This window comes from Lathyrus oleraceus, chromosome 6 (assembly GCF_024323335.1).
Source record: "Lathyrus oleraceus cultivar Zhongwan6 chromosome 6, CAAS_Psat_ZW6_1.0, whole genome shotgun sequence".
Lineage (NCBI taxonomy): Eukaryota > Viridiplantae > Streptophyta > Magnoliopsida > Fabales > Fabaceae > Lathyrus > Lathyrus oleraceus.
Window position 1 is genome coordinate 521,293,277 of NC_066584.1, and position 24,830 is coordinate 521,318,106.

At 40.1% G+C, this 24,830-nt stretch overlaps 1 long non-coding RNA gene across 1 annotated transcript; it reads left to right on the forward strand.

Annotated features, from left to right (window-relative positions):
- Window positions 1–235: 235 nt before the first annotated feature.
- On the forward strand, window positions 236–1,218 carry LOC127097631 (uncharacterized). Its single transcript, XR_007793121.1, has 2 exons — window positions 236–578; window positions 660–1,218. It is a non-coding gene; the product is annotated as an uncharacterized LOC127097631 (long non-coding RNA).
- Window positions 1,219–24,830: the final 23,612 nt, after the last annotated feature.

Here is a 24,830-nt window from a genome sequence, read left to right on the forward strand (position 1 = left end):
GGTCAAAATAAATGCTGGATTAAAACAAAAGAAAATATAAAAATAATGTGTTTCATTAAAGTTGCATTTTTCTATTTTTTTATAACTTGGTTTTTTTAGAAAAGAATTAATTGACAAGTAGATGAATTAAAGTAGGAGCCAATTGGAGTTAGAATTGTTGTTTATTCCGATAATATATTTACTTACTATTTTCTAAGTATGCGTGTAGTGTGTCTAGTGTGGTTTAAAATGGAAAGGAGATATTAGTTGAGTTATAAATAAGAGAGAAATTTGATGTAAAAATATTCATTTTAGTGAAAATGGCTTTATCATCATCAGTAATGAGTGTAGTAATAGTCTTAATAGGCATTGCATTTTCACTTAATATGTGTGTAGGAACTTATGACTATCTGTCGTTGAGTCTTCAATGACAACCCGGATACTGCAGGAGGACCGATATTAAAATTAAATGTCAAAACAGTCTAACAGTGCCTAACAATTTTATTATACATGGTTTATGGCCTTCCAACCACTTGGATCCTCAGCCAGAATATTGCTGGACTGGAGACAAGCAGGCACAAACTTTGAATACGAAAACGGTGATGGGTTTGTTTGTTTATTGTTAATTTTGTTTTACATTACATGTATCAATAACATGAACTTTTATTTTTTTTTGACAGATTCCAAAAGATTTACAAACTAAGCTCAAGATATCATGGACAAGTGCAATAGGAGATAATGAAATGTTCTGGAAATATGAATGGTCGAAGCATGGAACATGTTACTACGATGGGAAGAAGCATAGGCAATTTACATACTTCAATACAGCATACAAGTTTTGGAATGGATTTAACCTTTTTAATACACTCAAGGCAGAAGGGATTGTCCCTGTTTCAGGATTAGGCAAGCAGTACACTACAGAGGCTGCAACAAAAGCCATCAAAAAGCACTACACCAAAGACACTGTTACATTCACTCCTCGATTCATGTGTTCTAATTCTCCACCAAATGAGTTATATGAAATTATTATGTGTTTGGATCATGACGGAATGAGTGCCATCAACTGTACAATGCCTTCATCTTGTGGCAACTTATTTTTATGGAAATTATAATTATAATTATAATGATGATGTAATATATATATTGCTTCCGTATAGATATACTAAATAAAAAGGAAGCAACTATGTATTATGAGTGTTTATTTATCTATTATGCAAGAGATTAATTAGTGTTTATTTATCCATTATGCTGTCTCAATGTATATTTTACAACCATGATAATTCTTGATGCATCTGTGCTTGAAGATTGATCCAGAGGCTATATTGAAAGCTTTTTTTTTTTCTTTTAAAATTAGGACAACTAATAATATATTCAACTCAATTTTAATAGTATTTGGATTAATAATACTGATATACTTATGTTGCATAACAGCAATGATGATTAAAACCTCTAACCAGGACTAGGAGTTGATGTTTTCAAACAATAATTCTGATTCTTTGGACACTTTAGTCACTCTTACTCTATTTACAGACCTTCTTTTAGATGAATGGTTCAAAACTCTCATAACTTTTGCACAATACTTGCTTCTAATATTATTCCAATAAGAATATCCAGTCCAAATACTTCAATTTTACTGTCAATTTTTAGTTTATCACAGAGAATATCATTTCTATTTTGGCCAAACCAAAAAACTTATACATCACTCATAACAACTATTAAAATAGTTTAACTATTTAAGATTAGTGGATATATATATATATATATATATATATATATATATATATATATATATATATATATATATATATATATATATATATATATATATATATATATATATATATATATATATATATATATCTTATGCATCGCTCGATGCGTGCTACATAACAACTATTGTCAGGCATTTCCGCACCACCCTTGTTGAGGGTTGTCACTTCACTTTTCTGTTAAATTCATCCACCATCCTCATCTATAACCATCTAGCCGCTGCCAATGCAACTCTCGATTCGTCACTTCACTTCTCTGTTAAACTCATCCACCATCGTCATCTATAACCATCTAGCCACTGTCAATACAACTCTCGATTCATCACTTCACTTCTCTGTTAAACTCATCCACCATCGTCATCTATAACCATCTAGCCACTGCCAATGCTAGGGAATTTAGGTGTTGATGAAGATATGCAAATCATATATCAAAACATTCTCTCAAGTGTTATGCTAGGGAATATGAACATTATCAAGAAGAAAGATGTGATTCACACCTATCATACATCAGGATTAGGAATGACATCACTTAATACATTCATGAATACATAAAGTTTGTTAGAGAAGAGACGGGAGTAACACTGACGATGTAGGACATTCCTTAAGCTCCTGAAGGTAGTGTTTACAAGCCTTTAAGAAAGAGGAAACAAATTTCTTATGAATCTGAAAAGGTAGTTCATAAACCACATAAGAAGAATGTTCCACAACTGACAGAGGTTCAGAAGGAGGTTCAATAAGTGTTTTTCACAATTATCTTGATGCCTACCAAGATTAAGAGTGGAGCTACTGGCAATTCTCCTCAGAAAACAACCACTTTTGAACTGCTTGTTAATAAGAAGAAGTTGAGGAAGATTGTGCTACCATTTGTTGATGATGAAGAAGTAGAGGATGAATAACCTTTCCTTATGAGAACAAAGGTTGTGTATAATGAATCTCAGAACATTCCTGATAACATGAAACTATATCACATTTTTAGACTTGATTTAATTAAATTATATCGTTATTTGATTCAATTTATTTTATATTATTCGATATTACTCGGCATTTTCTTATTATTTATTTCAGGTATCATTATTTAAAGCACATGTGAAAAAGAAAGAAAAGGGGTGCAAAAAGAAGATTTTCTAGAAAAGCAGCAAGCTGAAGCACCAAAGCCCAACCCACGTTTGGAACAAAAAAATTGTTGTCACGACCGCAACAAGCACGTGTCGATCGCCACGTCCTAAGACCTAGTGTTACGACCATAACACATAGTGTGACAAACGTCACACATTCCACTCCTATATTTTGGGCTTTACGTGCGTGATTGAGTGGACGGTTTCCCCTAAATTCTCTCATGCACTCGAAGACGCTTTGAACCATACTGAAGACACATTCTAGGAGACGGTTGTCTTGGGAGGTTAATATAAATAAACCTCACAAAAGCCAATTGAAGCGCTCTCTTCTCCGTACAATTTTTCCAGCATTCTAATTTTTCAAGCAATTTATTTCTTTTTTTTTCTTTTTTTTTAGTTTAATTTCCGAAGCATACAATTTACTTTCTCACGATAGTTTCTACACCGGAAACTATTGTGTAATTTTTACTGGATCTAACCTTACGTTAGATCATAGTATTTTATTTCCTTGTTTTTACTTTCCTATCTGATCGAGAATTGTGAAGAACAAATCCAACCGACTTGTGGTGGAGTGTTCGAGCATCGAAGCGTGAGATAAAATCCAGATTTCTAGTATTTTTCCAGGTTCACTAATTAATTGATTTATCGTTTTAATTTACATATGCTTTGTTCCGCTGTTTATATATGTTGTTTGTTTGATATGGCCGTATTTATGCATGATTATTGTTTATGCATGTTTATCATGTCTGGCTAATTAATTTAGATATTGGTATGTAGAGTAAGCGGAATAAAGGAATCCAAATTGAGTTGGTTTAAATTTATTTCAGAATATAGTCACTCTTTTTCTGGTCTCAATTTACAAAGTTAATGCCAAGGTTTTTGTACGAGAGTAAAAGACATAAAGAAGTTAAAATCAATAGAACGACGGTTTGAGTTTTTAACTGGACAGTGTAAATTGAACATTAACTTTAAATCAGAGCGAAAACAATTTTAAGGTTAATTAAATTCTAATTATTTTCAAAAAAAATTTTTTTGAAAGTTAAATGTGAGGGCGAGAGTTAAGCATTTAAGCTTAATCATATAATCTAAGTCAACAGAGCGAGAGTTTGAGACGAGGGCGTTTAAACGGTTACTATTTCCTCAAAAGGAGTTTCTATAGATTCTATTATTTTCAAAAGTGATTTTAGACTTAACGAAATAGTGAGAGCGTAGGTTAAAATATAAAGTCATAGTCTAATTCAACAGAGCGAGAGTTTGAGGAAAAGACTTTTAATTAATAGTGTCTACTGAAAAGACTTATTTTAAAATTAAGAAAAAGACCAACGAAGATTTGATTCCCCAAATACGACGAACTACATACTGATATCCATATTATTTGATATTTTATCTAGATCCAAATTTAGTTTTATTTTTTCCCCCTAATCATTAAAGTATCATCCGCCTTAGCTTTACGCAGTAACCCTAGAAAAACGGTAGATCGATTCATTAAGTCCCTGTGGGATCGATATCTTTTAAAACTACGCGATTAGACTATGCGCTTGCAGTTAGTACCCCGATAGACTCATAAAGTCGCGACCAAGTTTTTGGCACCGTTGCCGGGGAACTTTTATTTAGTCGATATCGTAACTCTTCTGTTACGCTGTAGAGACTAAGGCAATTTTTATTTTTTTCCCTTTTTCGTTGATTTGTATGCCACACACTCGCTCACAAGGCGAGTCGTACTACTTAAAAATCAACGACGTCGAACGATATCTCTGATTATTACGACGAATTCGAGAGTATCGTGCTAGAAACAATCTTCCTCCAATCGAAGTTCCTGATCTCAAAAATCTCCTTCCTTTAACGATACCAGCGATGGCCGAACCAGCTCGTGCTCTTCGAGATTACGCTGCTCCATCGCAGGATGAGCCGCATTCGAGTATTGTTCCACCCGCAATCGAAGCGAACAACTTCGAACTTAAACCTTCGCTGTTGCAGGCAGTGCAACAGAATCAATTTTCTGGAAATCCTACCGAGGATCTGTAGCGGTGTATTCGTCGCTATATGATCTATTTATTAAATCATAAGCAAAGCATACAATGAATTCGAGTCGCCACCGCACTTTTATTTATCCAAAGGACTGGCTAAAAAGCGAACAAAAGCCTAAGAAGTTTTACGCGTAGAAAACTAATAAAAAGATCAGAGAATCTGGGTAAGGGGTAAATTACGCAATAGGAATGTGTTAGGCACCCACTACGTCCTAGGTACTCCTAGGGAGCCCTTTTCACACTTGTTGTACTAAATTGTTATTTGTTATGACATAAGTATTGTGCAAACATGATTGGGATGATGAGAAAAGAATATACAATTTTGATTATTTTTGTGTTCGAACGGATGAACCCGTTGCCTACGTACCTTCCATCAAAGGTAAGGATCAAAACGTCGTAGTTCGGCTAAAAGATTTCCAAAAGTTTGTGAGTTCATTTTAAAACACAAGCCCTAAGGTCTTTCATTATCAATGGGAGAAAACTCAACCAAAACAACAATCCACCATGCGAGGATAGCTTCGACGTACTAGAGGGGTTAACCCTGCTTTCAGTACGGAAGTCTTATAGTCGACTCACTAAGGATAAGGTAAGATTTACATCAACCACAATGATAATTGAAACCTATGGCTAATGTGTGAAAACTTAGCAAGAATGGACAAAGCCACAAAACAATTGAATGGGTAAAGTTAATTGATTATGAGTATTCATGAAAGTAGTGTCAAAGTATGATTAAGATTGATTCAAAAGAAGTGTTATGAAATGGAGTTTGAAAAAGTCAAGGACTTGGGGTCCAGGTTTTTAATTTAAAAAACATGAAGATGTTTGCATGATATTTATCTTAAGTTTTGAAAGCAATGTGTGAAAAGGTTTATGACAAAATGGGGATGAATGGATGAAGATGGAATGTAAAACTTCTTAGAAGGTTCACCTCTTGAAATCATATAGAAGATGACTCAAGTGTGTCCTTTGGAATAGGCAATGAGCAATAACAAAATAAGCAAACAAGTGATACCGGATGCCACTCAATGGTCTTACTCCAATCTCACAAACAAAAGCGGATACCGGATACCAATAGATGGATTTACACCAATCTCCTAAACAAAGAAACAAGGATATCGGAAGCCAATAGATGGGCTTATTCCAATCTCCTAAAACAAAACAAAACTTGGATACCGGATGCCAATCTGTCTGGGCTTATACCAATATCCAACATATGGTCATAGGAAAGCAAAAGCCAACTTGCAGGGACTTACAGTTGCATCCTCACATACAACAAATGCAAATGCATCAAGCAAAGAGAAGATGAGTGGCCAATGAGATGGTCTTATACTCACTTCCATATCATAGGAACAATGGCCAATGAATGGTCTTACAATTGTCCTCAATGGGCAAACAATAAAGATATGTCATAAAGACAAATGAAATGATCATGCACTAATGAGCAATTAATGATGATAAATGCACAAAGCATACAAGAAAACATGTGCATATGAAGTAAGCAATCAATCAACCAAAGTCATTCAGCACACACTATAACCAAGCATCAGGCTCACACAGAGGGTTAGGCATTGAAGCCAACTGGAATAGGGTTAATGGTGCTCTTAACCTTGACATTGAGAGCCAAGGTGAAGCAGATGAAAGGATATGAGGGGTGTGCCTCATTGCTCTTATCCCTGGTCAGGGAGAGCATTTGAATATCAGAAGGTGTGGGAGTTCAGAAAGTAGGAACTCTCTCCACAGATTGTTGACTCGATAGATCTTGGGCTTTTACTCACTATGCATCAACACATGTGGTGTGAGCAAGGCGAGTGACACACAGAATAGTAGGAGATAGGTTGCATATCTCTTTGGTTCTACCAATTGCCTTATTCAAAGGACTTTTCCTGCTTGGGACAAATGTAAACACACACAAACATTGCCTCTTAAGGAGGACTTCAGACAGTTGCCTGGCCAAGTAACAAGCCAGGTCTTCCAGACTACATGAAGATAATGAAGTCTACCTCAATGCAAATGCTATCAAGCAAAGCAAATCAAGTTCTTAAAAGAACTGAGCAACTAATGGTACCTGAAACCAGTCAAACAGAATCAGTACACAACTCAAAGTCAAAACCAAAAAGATAAGGATTAACAGTCAACACAATCAGTTAAATGTGCAATGCACAAAGCTCAAAGCATGTGAGCCAAGCAACCTACAAAACAAACAAGTTAGTTCATGATAATCAATCAAGCTCATTCAATTTGTATTGATCTCTTTGAAGCATTTGTTGCTTAACCTGAAACAACAAGCTTAAACATGAGCAACATGACCACTAGGACAAGCCTAGGGTCAAAAAGAGATAAGAAATCCAAAACAGCAAGTGAGAGCTATCCAAAATCAAGTTCAAGCAATCAAGAAATAAACCCAAGTGGTTTCAAATTCATATCATTCATCATCATCATTTCATAAGCAAATTAGGTCAAAGCATGGCATATAGAAGCTCAAAGAAGTCAACAGAATGATTTGATTCAAATCCAATCACAAACAATTCAAAAAAATCATCAAATAATTCATGATCAAACATCATCCATAACATGATAAGCATATCAAATTTCAGCTCATTTGGATCAAGGGAAGTAGGTCAATGAAAATCAGAAAGTCAAAGCAAGTTTAAGCAAACTCAAAGAAGTCAACCAAACATGCACCAACTTCAATAAATCATAAAACAGGGACAACATATGATAAATGAATGGGATCAAAACCATGACAAACTTTAAGATGTCTACAATTCACATGTCAAATTTCAAATCCATCCAATAATGCATGAGAATTTCACAAATCAAATGAGAACATGTGTCACAAAAAGTCAACAAAATGACCAAACAGGGGAGAAATTATCAAACAAATGGGAAATGCCATCAATAATTCCAGAAAAAATCACATGTAATCTAGACATCCATAAGTACATTCATGCAAAAATCCAGACCAATTTGAGTTCAAGAAGCATGGTAATTAAAATCATGAAGTTGAACATGAATGGTGTGACACAAATTGTGACACCCCTATTCAAAAAATCATAACTCACCAACCAGCAATGATAAAATTACAAACTCTACACCAAAATCACCATGAACATGTCTAGTTTAAGCACAAAAAATTTGGGAAGCATTGGATAATGTATCACCATTTCACAAGCAATTTGGAAAGACATACATAAAATGGACAACATGAACAAACCCTAGCACATTTTAAAATCCACACATGCAAAAAATCTGGAAAAATCATCATAAAAAACTAGAGATCAATAGAAGCAATCCACAAAAAATCCCATCAAAATTGGATTAAAATTGAGGAACTTATGATTTTTGGAAGATTGGCAATCAAAATGAAATAAAATTGCAAAATGACATGATTTAAATAAACATTAAAACCGGGAATGGCAATTTGGTAATAACCCGGTCCCTTAAGTGAAACTCTGCGTTTCACTTAAGGAGGTGGCAAGCGATGGTTGGTTTCATGGCAATGGAACAGTAAAAAAAACATGCAAACAACATTTCAGCAAGCCAAACACGAGTTCCATGGATCAAAACAAATTCTGGGTTTAATATTTCTAGGGTTTATAGCTACAGTGACTTGTTCATCATCGTGATGAACAAATCTCCCAGATTTTGGCAATGAACACACCATTCGAACCATCTCAACATGCTCATCAATAATCCAACACTAATTTTCATTAACTCGTGCTAACAAGGAAGAACCAAGCAAAAACATATTTGAATATCAAACTTCATGACAACATAACTCTCAAAATACTCAACCATTTTCCACGATTTAAAGTTCAAAATGATCAGCATGGCAAGATCTTTCTAAAGCATAGCATGATTTTGAAAATGGCGTGATTCGAAATCTTACTTGATTTGGAGGGCAGTGATGAAATGATGATTTTCTGGCCACAACAAGCTGAAACAGATGCGTATGGAGGTTGGTGTTGATGAATAGAAGCAAAACTTGAAGCCCAGCTAGCACGATTCAGCTCCAAATTCGAACTGCCATGAAAGAAGGTTCAATGTAACAGTGTTCTTTCTTTGCTTACAGTTGGAAGATGATGCTCACAAATGCTCCAAGAATGTTGGTAGGTGATGAAGCAATCAACAGGGCACGAGTTCCTTTGACAATTTTCAGAGAAAGGTTCCAAGTGAGGAAAATGAGAGCTTGAGAGAAAATGGATTTTGATCTGGTTTGGTGAAGTGTGGCTAGGGTTTTTCTAACAGAAAATGTCCAATATATACTCTGTTTAACATCCTTAAGTTTGGTTAATTGAGTGGTAATGGAGATTAGCTTAATTAAGTGTTTTTGCCAATTTGCTAAAACCACTCAAAAATGCATGGGGTGCATGTTAATGCACGAAAATGGGCCTTGAGCACATCCAAAACATGATTTCTGAACATTTGCCAATGGTAAAATATATTGGAAATGCTTAATTTGAAAGGTCATTTTTTCACCTCACTCATTTTAATTCAAGCCACTTGAAAAAGGCCATTTTGATTGGTTGATTTTTGGTGAATTGTGATGAAGGATTTGGATAAAGCACATCAAATATGACTTGTAGCAAAAAACCTCACTTAATTTAGCCAAATGGTTTGGAAGGTATGCCACTTTGAAGTTCAAAAATTCTTGAGAATGATTTGATCATAACTTGCCAACCATAAATGAGAAATGAGTGTTCTTGGACTTTTTGGAAATGGGAGAACAATATCTTCAACTTTCATGTTTAGAAAAAATTCATTTGAAGCTTGTATGATGATGTAATCTTGAGGAGGAGAACTTTCCATTTTTGGCAAATTCCAATTACAGGTCAACTTACTATTTTTGGAAATTTCTTGTCTGGCTTCAAATTCTTCAATGATGATGTTTGACATGTTATATGAGGCTTATATGGACATGAATGAGACCTCCCAAACCAATTCCCACCATCAAATCACTGATTAAATGCACAGTTGACCACAGTTGACTTTGTTAGGGTTTTGGTTGACTGAACCATGTTCTGATGAATTCCAAACCCTAATCACTTGAGATCTTGATTCCAAATGATGTCACAACTCATATGAACTCTTGATGAATGATCATGGTGCCCAAATTCTTCAAGAATGGCCACCATCCATTGCTCAATGAATGATTTGACTATTTGACTGTTGATTGCTTCAATTGCAAGTAACAAGGTTAGATGATAATATTTTTGTACTTTTGGTTAGTAAACAAATGAAAAGCAATGATATAAAAATGCAATACATGCTTGGTGATCAAGAACTACACTCACAAGATACCCACCCACTAGGAGGGAAGCTAGGGCATGCAATGATCCTTGAGGCAATGATATGGTATGATATGATGCCATGAGGGATCTTAGGGCCAAAGTTGGGGTCTTACAGATGCCCCTATTTAAGGTCATTCTAGCCGGAGAAGTGAAGTTCAGAAATCTTCATCTCGACGCGGTAGAATGGGCTTAAATAACAGTAATGAGACAAATTTTGGTCCCTAAGAGACCTCATGGTGCAAATGTATGCACGCAAAAGACACAAATTCTGTGGGGAATATGATTCGCACAGAAGAAAAGACAATCCATTGGAGTAATACACTCACCAGGAACAAAGACTCTAACAATACTCTTGTTGGGGATAGTAAAAGAAAAAGAATGCGTGAGCAGGACACGACTTCAAGTTGGGGAAAACAAAACTGACACAGCGTGAACAAGACACGACTCGGATTAGGGAATAACAGAAATCAGACTGGAGACCTCACTGTGGAGTGAAGGACTCACACTGGGGAAAAGAAAATTCCAAAGGAGAACATCCATTGGAAAGACACAAGCTGACTCCTGGGGAGAAGCAACAAGAAGTTCCACTGGGGAAGCACCAAAGAAATGAGGTGTTACCGGTATAAGGGCAACAAACTCAGGAAGAATGAATATCTAAGACCGGTATAAGGGTGAGAGATATCAATCAACCAAACATCTGAGAAAGACCTGGAAAAGGTACATAAACTCAGGAAAATCTGACTCCACAAGGGACCGAGGTCATAATAGGGAGCAGAAAGGAAGGAACACTAAGGATACCGGGTTGTAGGTATGTAACAGGTGACCGACCAAAGACGTGAATTGGTGTGTGTTCCAAGACACTCATCATCCTGAAGAGAGCGAAAGCAAACTTGTTTATAGGATGGATATTTGATTCTATAAAGAATGCAAATCTTACTCAGTTGGGGAAACAAACAAAGTGTTCGACAAAAGAGTGCATGAGATATATTATCTATAGCCGTCAAAACGTAGATAATGTACTCGCATGGAAAATTATCCTGAACCGGGTTGTAGGTTGTTTATAGGATAAGATCCAAAATCGTGAATTGGTTTGTGTTCCGAAACACTCATCATCCTGAAGAAAGCGAAAGCAAACTTGTTTATAGGATGGACGATCGATTCCACAAGGAATACGAAACTTACTCTGCGGAGAAAACAATCAGAAGATTGACCCAAGGGTGAACGAGATATAATATCCATTGCCGTCAGAACGTGGATAGAATACTCACATGGAAGATTATCCTGAACCGGGTTGTAGGTTGTTTATAGGATAAGATCCGAAATCATGAATTGGTTTGTGTTCCAAAACACTCATCATCCTGAAGAAAGCTAGAACAGCAGACTTGTTTGTAGGATGGACATTCGATTCCACAAGGAATACGAATCTTACTCGACTGGGGAAGATCAACAAAGGACTCCGACCAAAGAGCGCATGAGACAATATTATTCATTACCGGCAGACCGTGAATAATATACTCGAAAGGAAAAGACACCAGAGATACCGAAGTATATAAAAGGTGCCTAACCAAAACAGAGAGACAATCGATACCAAGCATACGGGTAAACGAAAGACAACTCAAAGGATAAATTGCAAGCATCCGGCAATTATCCAACGACAAAGAAATATTCGATTCCGCAAAAGGGAAAAAACGAATCTTACTCGATCAGGGAAACACGAAAGGCTTCGACTGAAGAGTGCATGAGATATATTATTCATAGCCGTCAAAACGTGAATAATAACCTCGCATGGAAGATTATCCTTAACCGGGTTGTAGGTTGTTTATAGGATAAAAATCCGAAAAGAAAGGCATCGGGATACCAAACTAGGTATATAATGATGACCAATCAAAGGGAGCAACAGACATTACCAACGAGAGGGTAAATGAAAGAAAACTCGCTGGGGATGCATTGATGAAAATCAATGATCCGGGGAACACAATCACTGACAAAAGGTGAAAGGACCCGCTGGGGATAAAATTGCTAGCATACGACAATTATCCACAAAAGACTTGCTGGGGATATAAGTGCTTATCTGAGCAACTTATCCAAGCGAAGGAAAAATCATCATCAAATATTAGATGAAGATAACCACAAAGAGGGAATTGTCATCGGTTGGGATGTACAACAAAGTTAACTCTGCAAGTGGAGAAAACAGGGTTTATGACTACCGGTTCGTAGGTAGAAAAACCGCAAAGATAGGACTTACGACTGCTGGTTTGTAGGCAGAGGGCCAAACTCTGGTGGGGATAACCACAAAATTAGGGTTTACATCTACTGAATGCGGGGTAGAAAACCAACAACTCTGCGTGGGGATAGAACAAATCACAAATTCGCACGGGAAACCAAAATAGGGCTTATAACAAACCACAAACTGCTGGAGAGCAGGAAAAAAGGATTTACAACTACCAGTATGAGGGTAGAGGCCCGAAAAGACTCCGCTGGGGAACAACCCACTGGGAAGCACAAGACATTTGACAAATAGTCAATTCGAGAATAATCCGAAAAGACAGACTGAATCGAGACACATCCTAATGAGAATGTAACTCAAATAGGAAAATCCATCCCAATATATGTGTTGGGAGGAAACGGAAGCAACCGTCATCCACGAGGATATATCTCAGTGGGGAACTGCAGAAGGAAAGACAACAGACATTTTCTGCTTATGGGGCTGACTCTATATGGAGAGATTTATAACACCCGACATCTGCTAAGGGAAGATCTATAAAGGGATCTATATCACCAATAGCAGGGAACAACAAACAAAAGATATATGGCGAGAAATGCAACATGAATATCTGAATGTTTATGAGTATGCATGAATATGCGTGATTTATGTTTGATGAATGCTGACAAAACAGACAATTCTAACATAACAAGCCCAGGAATCAAACGCTCGGTATTATACTTCCAGGGGAAAACCAACTGGAAAGCCAATCTGCGGAGATCTTCATGCTGAGAAGCAAAGATCTGCGGGTACTGCTAGAGAAGCAGAGGATCAGAGATATCAGGAAACCAAATCTCTGAATGATGAATTAGCAAACAACCCAACTAGGGGTACAGAAGGTCACAACGGGCAAAACAGCCACCAAGACGAATCTACTAGGGAACAAGAGAAATCCCAAGATATCTGCAGGGGATCCCAGTGTCAACTGAGAAACAAAAAGTGCATTGCACAAGCACGAACTGCTGTAGAAGCAACTCCACATAACTCCGTTGGGGAACAACCCACTGAAGGAGAATGTACCACACAAGTAGATTCTGCGACAAACCACTCTACTTGGGGAGAATACACATAGCAAACTGATCACAACAAGTAGATTCTGCAATATAAGCCACTCTACTGGGGATCACAAACAGTCAGGAAATTAATCCGTTTTCTGGATGCTAGAGCCATCATCCGACCATACTGGGGATTTGAAGGAGTATTCAACAGGCGAAATTGCCACAACAAACGTTCTGCAGACTACGCTGGGAAAGAATGGATGAAAAATGCTAGGATATCAACCCAATCAACCACTGAGTAGGAAAATAAATCCTGCTCTGCTGAAGAGAACAAACACTCTGATAGAGAGAAAGCAACAACTCCGCAGACGACTTCGTCGGGGAAAAGGTAAAGTACCGGGTCTCAGACCACTGAATTACCGAGTCTTTCAAAAAGAAAACGATCGTGCTGAGGAAACAGAGAACTTCGTTGGCAACTGCACTGGGGAGAGTGACAACAACCCTGCTCGCGAATGTGCTGAGGAGATAAATAAAGTCTGGCGATGTCGACCCACTGGAGAAAGTGACGGGGCACCAGGATGACAAACCGTCAACCGCCGAAACTTCCATAAGGAGAGCACCCATGTTGGGGAAGACTGCTGCTGGAAAAACGAAGTCTTCAACAACACTCTGCTTGGGGAACAACCCCACCAACAACTCTGTTTGAGGAATAACCCCAACAAAGATCTGAAGAAAGAAGATACAACCAAACCAGGAATATGAACAAATGTTTTACCTATTGGAGATCATGCCACCCTCGGGAGAGCACTGAGATATTCTTAAGTATCTTTTCGACATGGTGAATATTCACTTTGTTTAAAATGAAAATTTTTGAAAAATTGATTCGTTTAAAACAATGACATTTTATCAATTAAAACATGCAAAACATTTGTTGAATTGAAACAAATAAGAGTGCAAATAATTGGATAAAAAGCTCAAATTGATTTGATGGAATGGTAGCCTGCAAATGGCAAGACTCCATAGATCTGTACAAATTTGAAATCAGTGATATATATTGGAAGAGGGCTACATTGAACATAATGATCCTTTCTCTACCAATTTGAATCTCGATGTATCCGAAGCTTCAGTTGACGACGAATCGAGAATCTTCTGACGAAATGACGACTGTGGAACAGAAAGTCTTGTCAGGATGCAGTTACTTGCCAAATCCCTAATTTTTGCCTAGATTGCCCCAGGGTAAGGTACTCAATCTAGAGGGATGCAAATATTCTCCTTTTTTTCAAGTCTCTAATTTTTGCCTGGATTACCCTTGCGGGTTCTCCACCGAGACGCTCATTTTTGCCTAAGCCGCCCTTTCGGGTTTTCAACTTAGCGAGCTATTCTGTTTTTCGTTTGCATATACTTTTTTTTTTCTAGGAAAAGTATTTCTTGACTGCATCTGAATTCACAGGACGAGTGAAATCCTCCCCATCCATTGTTGTAAGCATCAAAGCTCCGCCTGAAAAGGCTCTCTTAACAACATATGGACCCTCGTAGTTTGGAGTCCACTTGCCCCTGGAATCGGGCGCGAAAGACAAGACTTTCTTGAGCACGAGGTCACCTTCTCGGAACACACGAGGCTTGACCTTCTTATCGAATGCTTTCTTCATTCTCTGCTGATACAACTGACCATGACACATGGCAGTCAATCGCTTCTCTTCGATCAAATTCAATTGGTCATAACGACTCTGAATCCATTCAGCATCAGTCAACTTGGCTTCCATCAAGACTCGCATTGATGGGATCTCCACCTCTACTGGAAGAACAGCTTCCATGCCGTAAACAAGAGAGAAAGGGGTTGTCCCTGTTGAAGTGCGTACAGATGTACGATATCCATGCAACGCAAATGGCAGCATCTCATGCCAATCTTTGTACGTGACAATCATCTTTTGGATAATCCTCTTGATATTCTTATTAGCAGCTTCAACAGCCCCATTCATCTTAGGTCTGTAGGGAGAGGAACTATGATGTGCAATCTTGAATTCAGCGCACAACTCATCCATCATCTTGTTATTCAGATTAGATCCATTATCAGTAATGATCCTCTCTGGCACACCATAACGGCAAATCAGCTGGTTTTTGATAAACTTCACAACCACCTGCCTGGTTACATTCGCGTACAAAGCGGCTTCAACCCATTTGGTGAAGTAATCAATTGCTACGAGAATAAACCGATGTCCGTTGGACGCTTTCGGTTCAATCATGCCGGTCATGTCGATTCCCCACATAGAGAAAGGCCATGGTGATGAAATCACATTCAGAAGTGTCGGAGGAATATGAATCTTATACGCATAAATTTGACACTTGTGACATTTCTTCACATACTTGCAACAGTCAGACTCCATTGTCAGCCAATAGTAGCCTACTCTCAACATCTTCTTAGCCATGGCATGTCCATTGGAATGAGTACCAAATGAACCCTCATGGACCTCAGTCATCAACAGGTTCGCTTCGTGTCTATCCACACATCTGAGCAAAACCATGTCGAAATTTCTCTTATACAACACTTCACCACTGAGGTAGAAACTGCCTGACAACCTTCTCAAAGTTTTCCTATCTTTTATAGATGCCCCAGGCGGGTAGACCTGGTTCTGGAGGAAATTCTTGATATCGAAATACCAAGGCTTGTCATCTTTCACTTCTTCGATAGCAAATATGTGAGCTGGTCTATCCAAGCGCATCACAGTAATGTTGGGGACATCATTCCACCGTCTGACCACAATCATGGAAGCAAGCGTAGCAAGAGCATCTGCCATCCGATTATCCTCTCGAGGAATATGATAAAATTCAACTTCTGTAAAGAATGTTGAAATCCTTCTTGCGTAATCTCTGTACGGAATGAGACCTGGCTGATTCGTCTCCCATTCACCCTTGATCTGATTGACAACCAAGGCCGAATCACCATAGACATCAAGATACTTGATTCTCAAATCAATGCATTCTTCAAGTCCCATAATACAGGCTTCATACTCCGCCATATTATTCGTGCATTTGAAAGTTAGCCTTGCTGTAAACGGAATGTGTGAACCTTGAGGAGTAATGATCACTGTCCCAATTCCATTTCCATATTGATTAACAACGCCATCAAACACCATCGTCCATCTGGAACCAGGTTCTGGACCTTCATCAAGTGTAGGCTCATCGCAATCTTTCATCTTCAAATACAGAGTTTCCTCATCAGGGAAGTCATACTGAACAGACTGATGATCTTCGATCGGCGGGTGCGCTAGATGGTCAGCCAAGATACTACCTTTAATAGCCTTCTGAGCTCGATACTCGATATCATACTCAGACAACAACATCTGCCAACGGGCAATCCTCCCAGTTAAAGCAGGCTTCTCGAAGATATACTTAATTGGATCCATTCTGGATATCAACCAAGTTGTATGATTTATCATGTACTGGCGCAAACGCTTAGCAGCCCAAGCTAAAGCACAGCATGTCTTCTCAAGCATGGAGTACCGAGACTCACAATCAGTAAACTTCTTACTGAGGTAGTATATAGCAAACTCCTTCTTCCCTGATTCATTTTGTTGACCGAGTACACAACCCATCGAGTCTTCAAGAACTGTTAAGTACATAATCAAAGGTCTTCCTTCCACAGGTGGAGACAAGATCGGGGGTTCAGACAGATACTCCTTGATACTGTCGAAAGCTTTCTGGCAATCCTCGGTCCAATCATGAGACTGATCTTTCCGGAGGAGCTTGAATATCGGCGCACATGTGGCAGTCATGTGGGATATAAATCTGGAAATGTAATTCAAGCGGCCAAGAAAACCTCGGACTTGCTTCTCAGTTTTGGGTGCAGGCATCTCTTGTATTGCTTTGACCTTTGCAGGATCAACCTCAATACCTCTTTCGCTTACCACAAAACCCAACAACTTGCCGGAACGGACTCCAAATGTGCATTTGTTCGGATTCAGGCGAAGTTTAAACTTCCTCAAACGTTGAAAAAGCTTCAACAAATGCTCAACATGTTCAACTTCCGTTCGGGACTTAGCAATCATATCATCAACATAGACCTCTATCTCCTTGTGCATCATGTCGTGAAACAAGGTAGTCATAGCTCGTTGATACGTGGCTCCGGCGTTCTTCAAACCGAAGGGCATCACTCGATAATAGAATGTTCCCCAAGGTGTGATGAATGTTGTCTTCTCCATATCCTCTGGTGCCATCTTGATTTGATTATATCCGGAAAATCCGTCCATAAAGGAAAAGACTTTGAATTTAGCTGTGTTGTCTACCAACATGTCAATGTGTGGTAGAGGAAAATCATCTTTTGGACTAGCTTTATTCAAATCTCTATAGTCAACGCACATACGGACTTTTCCGTCCTTCTTAGGAACGGGCACAATATTGGCCACCCATTGAGGATATGTAGAAGTCACCAGAAACCCCGCATCAATTTGCTTCTGAACTTCCTCTTTGATCTTCACTGCCATATCTGGATGAGTTCTTCTGAGCTTCTGCTTCACAGGCACGCACTCAGGCTTCAAAGGCAGGAAATGTTACACAATATCTGTATCCAAACCCGGCATGTCTTCATACGACCAAGCAAAGATGTCTGAATATTCTCGTAGCAAACTGATCAAATCTTCTTTGACAGACCCTTCAAGAAGTGCCCCAATCTTCACCAGGCGAACACAATCCTCAGACCCCAAGTTGACTGTTTCCAAGTCTTCGAGATGCGGCTGAATGATCTTCTCTTCGTGCTCAAGGAGACGGGTAATCTCATCAGGAATCCCCTCAACGTCATCTTCCTTTGCCTCAAATACAGGGAATTCAAAATTGGGAGATGGCGTTGGATCATTATGTTCAATGGGTTTTAGGATCAACCTGCATAATGATTTTGGTTAAGGAAAACTTTAGAATTTAAACAAACAAACCATTATGCAGATGAAAAAGATTGCTTTTATTCTTGTTTTTATGGGTTTTTTGTGATCACTGATTTCATGCAAAAAAGCAAAAAGTGAAAACAAAAGGAAAAATAAATGTTTAACAATGCAATAATTGAATGAAAACATCATTGTATATATGCTTTGCCAACAATGTCATCACTTCTCCTTTTGGCATGGGAGAAGGGTTTTAAACAAAGTGAACAATTACTCTGATCTATGGATGACTGTAGGAACATCTACAGTGACCCAATTGTGGCAGACACCACCAGGAATAACAAAATTGTTCACGTCCTCTGCATCCTCTTCCAAGATAGCAGCAACTTCCTCTTCAGGTTGATCATCATGGATAAATCCTCCACTATTGAACAGACCTTGCTCATTGAATGCCCCAGAACAGTAGCCAATGCCAGCCCGGGATTTATTGTCTTGAAGCTCGATCACCTTCCCTAAACCAGCAACTGCACCACACTCAATGGTCAGCTTTGCATCACGGTAGGAAGCGAATGATGGAGACTTCTTCTCAGTTGGTTCGTCAATAGATAAAGCTTGGAAGGGCGTTCCAACTTCATCCTCAGCGTCAATGTATAAGAAAGAAGACAAGTGGCTAACCAGGAGAGCCTTTTCTCCCCCTACCACAACCAGTTTCTTATTTCTGACAAATTTCAACTTCTGGTGTAGGGTGGATGTCACGGCGCCAGCCTCGTGAATCCATGGTCTGCCTAAGAGACAGCTATACGATGGGTGGATATCCATTACTTGAAAAGTAACCTGGAAATCACTTGGTCCAATCTTGATTGGGAGGTCAACTTCCCCAATCACGGTCTTGCGCGACCCATCAAATGCTTTCACAACGACCCCACTCTGCCTCATAGGAGGACCTTGGTATGACAGTCGAGAGAGTGTGGATTTTGGCAATACACTAAGAGAAGATCCAGTGTCCACCAGCACATTGGACATTGCATCAGATTTGCAGTTCATGGAGATATGTAAGGCCATGTTGTGGTCTCTTCCCTCCTCAGGGAGATCAGCGTCACAAAAGCTCAAAGTGTTGCAAGCGGTAATGTTTGCAACAATACTATCAAATTGCTCAAGGGTGACGTCGTGATCAACGTACGCCAGATCCAAGACTTTCTGCAGAGCCTCCCTATGGGGTTCTGAATTCAGCAGCAGAGAAAGAATGGAAATCTTGGATGGTGTTTGTAGAAGCTGGTCTACAATATTGTACTCACTCTTTCTGATGAGCCTCAGCATCTCATCAGATTCTTCATCTACAATGCCACTCGGGCCAACTGAAGAAACATGAGTCTTTTGTACGGAGGAGGAGGATGGTTTGGCAACATCAAGTGCCGGATTCTGAATATTTACAGCGGTCCCCACAGGGCGTTCGACAGTATCAGAAGGAACAGCCTTAGGAGGTGCAGAAAATACGCGACCACTTCGGGTCAACCCACTTACATCAGCGACAGTGGTTACGGAAGTGGAAGGTAAAGGCACTTCTACCCCATCTTGGACAGCAACAGGATTGTATCGGAATGGCACAGCTCGGTCAGAGGAATAGGGCACATGGCCGGCAGGTTTAATGACCAAGGAAGGGGAAACCTTCGGCTTGCTGCTATTGTAACGAATAACAACCGGCTCAGGCAGCTTGAATACTGGTGAGATCACGTTCACCTCAGGCTCGTCTTTATCAACATTGCGATTCTGCAGAATCTCAATGGTACCCTCATTTAACAACTTCTGAAGTTCTCTGCGTACCTGGTCGCAACCCAAGCGGTTAACTGAGCAAACGCGGCACTTGTCGTGGTTATGCTCCAAGTAGCTGTACTGACACAGCATCCGATGTAATTCAACCAACGACTGCCTGATGTGGCTCACATATCTGACCTTGTACTTCCCAAGGCATTCCTGAACCATATTGACTGATTTCCCATGCGCAGGCAATGGGTTCTTGGTGACATTCGGGCTTGAATCTTCAAAACTCAAAATACCACATCTCACAAGGTCCTGAACCTTGGTCTTCAGCTGAAAGCAATTCTCTATATCGTGGCCCGGAGCGCCAGAATGATAGACACAGTGCAGGTCAGGCTTATACCACCACTGGGGGTTGACCGGTATAGCCGGAGGATCTCTTGGAGTAATCAGCTTCCGCTCTATTAGAGAGGGATACAATTCTGCGTATGACATGGGAATCGGATCAAAACTGATCTTCTTCCTATCATAACTCATATTCGCTTGATTACTTGTACCACCACGAGGCTGGTAAGCCTGTTGCTGTGGACGAGACTGTTGTTGTTGGTACTGAGGTTGTTGATATTGCTGCTGATGCTGATATTGCTGATGTTGTTGAGCATTGTCTTTGAAGACAGGTGCTATATGAGCCACCTGGTGCTCATGACCGGCACGACGTGCGGGCTTCCTCTGAACAGAGGGTCTTCTATGCTTGGGCTGGGATTGCACAGCATGTGCTTCCCCTTCTTTCCTCTTAAACGCCCCATATCGTTTAGAAGAAGAGCTCTCATCCTTCGCCAGCCGTCCTTCTCGGACACCTTCTTCGAGACGCATCCCCATGTTCACCATCTCGGTGAAATCAGAGGGAGCGCTTGCTACCATCCGCTCATAATAGAACGAGCTAAGAGTCTTCAGAAAGATCTTGGTCATTTCCTTCTCCTCTAGCGGTGGAGTGATCTGAGCTGCCAACTCTCGCCATCTCTGGGCGTACTCCTTGAACGATTCCTTGTCCTTCTGTAACATGGCCCTGAGTTGATCTCGGTCAGGCGCCATATCGACGTTGTACTTATATTGCTTGACGAAAGCTTCGCCAAGGTCATTGAAGGATCTGATATTGGCACTGTCCAAGCTCATGTACCATCTGAGCGCTGCACCGGACAAGCTGTCTTGAAAATAATGAATCAGAAGTTGATCATTATCCGTCTGAGTGGACATCTTCCTGGCGTACATGACCAGGTGAGCAAGTGGACAGGTGTTCCCTTTGTGCTTTTCAAAGTCAGGCACTTTGAATTTGATCGGTATCTTCACACCGGGAACTAAGCACAACTCGGCAACAGACTTGCCGAATAGATCTTTACCTCGAAGAGTCCTCAATTCCTTTCTCAGCTCGAGGAATTGGTCGTTCATGGCGTCCATCTTTTCATGAACATCCGTGCCCTCAGACGGCTCGGAATGATAGATGGTATCGTCTACCCTTGGCATGGTATGCACGACAGGAGGAGCGGCAGTAGGGACCGGGCTAGATGCCGGCATGTGAGCAAAGGTTGGAGCTGGCAGATCAGGCATAAAACCTGGAGGCATTCCCCAAGGGAACCCGGGTGGCATAGCATTGGGCGCATGAGCGTTGACTGGCACAGTCGAAGTGGCTACCTCTGAGATGACTGTCCTTTGAACGGGAGTTGCGGACGGCGGAGCAGGTTGATTCTGAGCAGCAAGGAGTTGCTCCATCAAAGCGCCAAGTCTGGCGACCTCTTCCTTCAATTCTCTGTTCTCTTGTTCTAGTTGCTCCATGACTCTTGCAGAATTGACTCGTGTATAATACCGGTGAGTCAGCTTGTCTTCAAAATAAATGAAGAACACAAGGTTAGGACAAGAAGACCAGAAACAAAGGGGTACCTGCTTATGCAAAAATGATGCATGAAATGCTTGTGCAGATGCTTTGTTTTCAAGGAACCCTTAGGGTATTATTTGCAATACTTTGAATAGTTTAAAGCTTTTTAATTTCTCATGGAAAATATTTCATTCAATATGTCGAGACAAAGAAGTACAACATTTTTGATTATTACAAAGAGAAAAGGCAAATAACATCCTATGGATCCCTAGAAGCTCGGGATGCTGGAAGACGAGAAGTGCACAACTTCTTGATCTCTCTCTCATAGGCCGCTTCCATGTCTGCTTTCTCTTTTGCAAGTCGATCATACTTCCTCTTCCAGAATTTGGAAGACTGAGGAAGCAGAGAAGTCCAAGCGTCGTTCGGATCGTCGATCACTCGGTGCTCGAGGAACTCAATCATAGCGTCCTTCTCCTTGAGCTGCTGAAGCAATTCTTCTCTTTCACGGATCCAAGCACGTGAAAGGTCTTCTTCTCTCAACTCCTCTACACGTTGGGTAGGGAGGGTTGAAGGCCCAGCCACATCCAACGGTGTAGGTCTCAGATAGTCGTACGACATCAAGTACACGGCAACCCTCTGTCTGACCCACGAGGTGTATGGCTCCAAAGCAATGCAGTTCTTTGGACCCAACTCGTTCCTACTCTTCTTGCGGATACTGCGCCAAGCACGGAAAAATCTGGCTTTCAGGCCTTGGGGATCTTTACCCTCCTGAAAGAACACGCCTTCTAACAGAATGTTATTAGGTTTATCCTTTAGGGGGAACCCAAGCTGACGTCGTGCGAGAACGGGATTGTAGCTGATCCCACCACATGTGCCAAGAAGAGGCACATTAGGGAATTCACCATAATAGTCGATGATCTGGACGGTATCATACACGCGATCATACTAGGTGATATCATCATTGGTGAGAGACATGAGTCTCTGAGACCACCGTAGACATCCCTTGTTCTCCTTGAAAGCAACTGTCTGCGGCAAGTGCGAAATAAACCACTTGTACAGCAGGGGTAGACAGTAGACAATGACTCCTCCACCTTTTGCATTCCTCAGATGCAAAGAGACATATGCATCGCCCAACAAAGTCGGAACGGGATTAAGAACTGAGAAGATCCTAATGGCGTTCATGTCCACAAACTTGTCGAAGTTGGGAAACAACACTAATCCATAGATGAGCAACACGAATAAAGCCTCAAAGGCATCCTCACTCATGGCCTTCCCATAAAAGGTAGCTTGAGCAATGAGGAACTCGGAAGGAAAACCCTGAATTCCGCCTTTGGTAATCAGATTAGCCCTAATCAGATCTTCATCTATGTGCAACAATCTAGCAATCTCTCGAGCAGATGGAATACTCTCTAGGCCACTGAACGACACTTGATCCAGAATCGGGATCCCAATGAGATGAGAATACTCCTCCAAAGTCGGCAATAGCTGGAAGTCCGGAAATAAGAAGCAGTGATACAAAGGATCATAAAACTGAGCCAGAGTACTCATCAACCCTTCGTCAACCTGAGTAGTCAGCAGAGGTAGAAGCTTTCCATAGCGAGCTTTGAAACCCAAGGGATCTAATACATACGATGTCAGATTCCTTAACTCTTTTACATCGGGCTGTCTAAAGCTGTGCTTCTTTGTATGCCTTTTTAGTCTTTCCATGTCTGAAAATTTTGCAAATAAACCCTTTAAGTTCCTTGAAAATTTATTTTTCTGATGACATGAATGCGGATGAATGCGTGAATGCATGAATGCAACAATCGCACTCAAGGATCAAGCAAGGCACACCAAACAAAGGTCATGGGAAAGCTCTATGTATCCCTAATATCAATCATCCATTTTGGTGGATTTAGGTTTTCACCTTATCGACACCCAAGTTCCATTGATATTAACGGTACATGAACCGGCTCGAACATCCTTAATATCAACCATCCGTTTTGGGGGATTTAGGTTTTATACCTGATCAACACCCAGGTTCCATTCATATTAAGGTTGTCTGAACGACTCAACCACGAATCACGGGTTTGTTGAGAGTCACGAGCATGGAGTCTCGGTTAAGAACCACCCAAAGGGAGTGTACTAGGGTTTAAACCTGCCAGACATTTTCTATCAGAGGTTCCCATAATCATCGTTCCATATTTCGAATATTATCGGAGGAACGAATACTCGTATTCCAAAAATATTCTCAAGAGAAACTCTTATGAGTGTAGTATCGCGTAACAATCGTATCAGAACTAACATCTGAACGACCTCCGCACTACGTCCTAAAAAATAGGCCAAGATGGGCTTGGTAAACTAAGGTCCTCGGCTTCTGCGGCACATGATTGAAAGAATAATGCCTAACCACAAATAACTTGTGTGACATTATTAATCCAACATGACCTCCACCAAGTGAATGGGCTCGCAAGTCAACTGGCTAAGGAATACTCCACACCAGTCAACAAGACTATGCCATTCTCCTATCCTAGAGTGCACTCGAGTTCGGGTATAGAACTCATCTCACAGATCACCAAAGCAAACAACAATTGTATATCAAGCAATTCAACCATTACAATCAATACAGTTATCCCAAATCGTACAAAAATATGTCAAATAACAAATAACAATATAGCACAACAAGGGTGAAAAGTAGGCAATACCACCAAGGATGGGTGTCCCCAGCAGAGTCGCCACTTTTCTGTAGCGGTGTATTCGTCGCTATATGATCTATTGATTAAATCATAAGCAAAGCATACAATGAATTCGAGTCGCCACCGCACTTTTATTTATCCAAAGGACTGGCTAAAAAGCGAACAAAAGCCTAAGAAGTTTTACGCGTAGAAAACTAATAAAAAGATCAGAGAATCT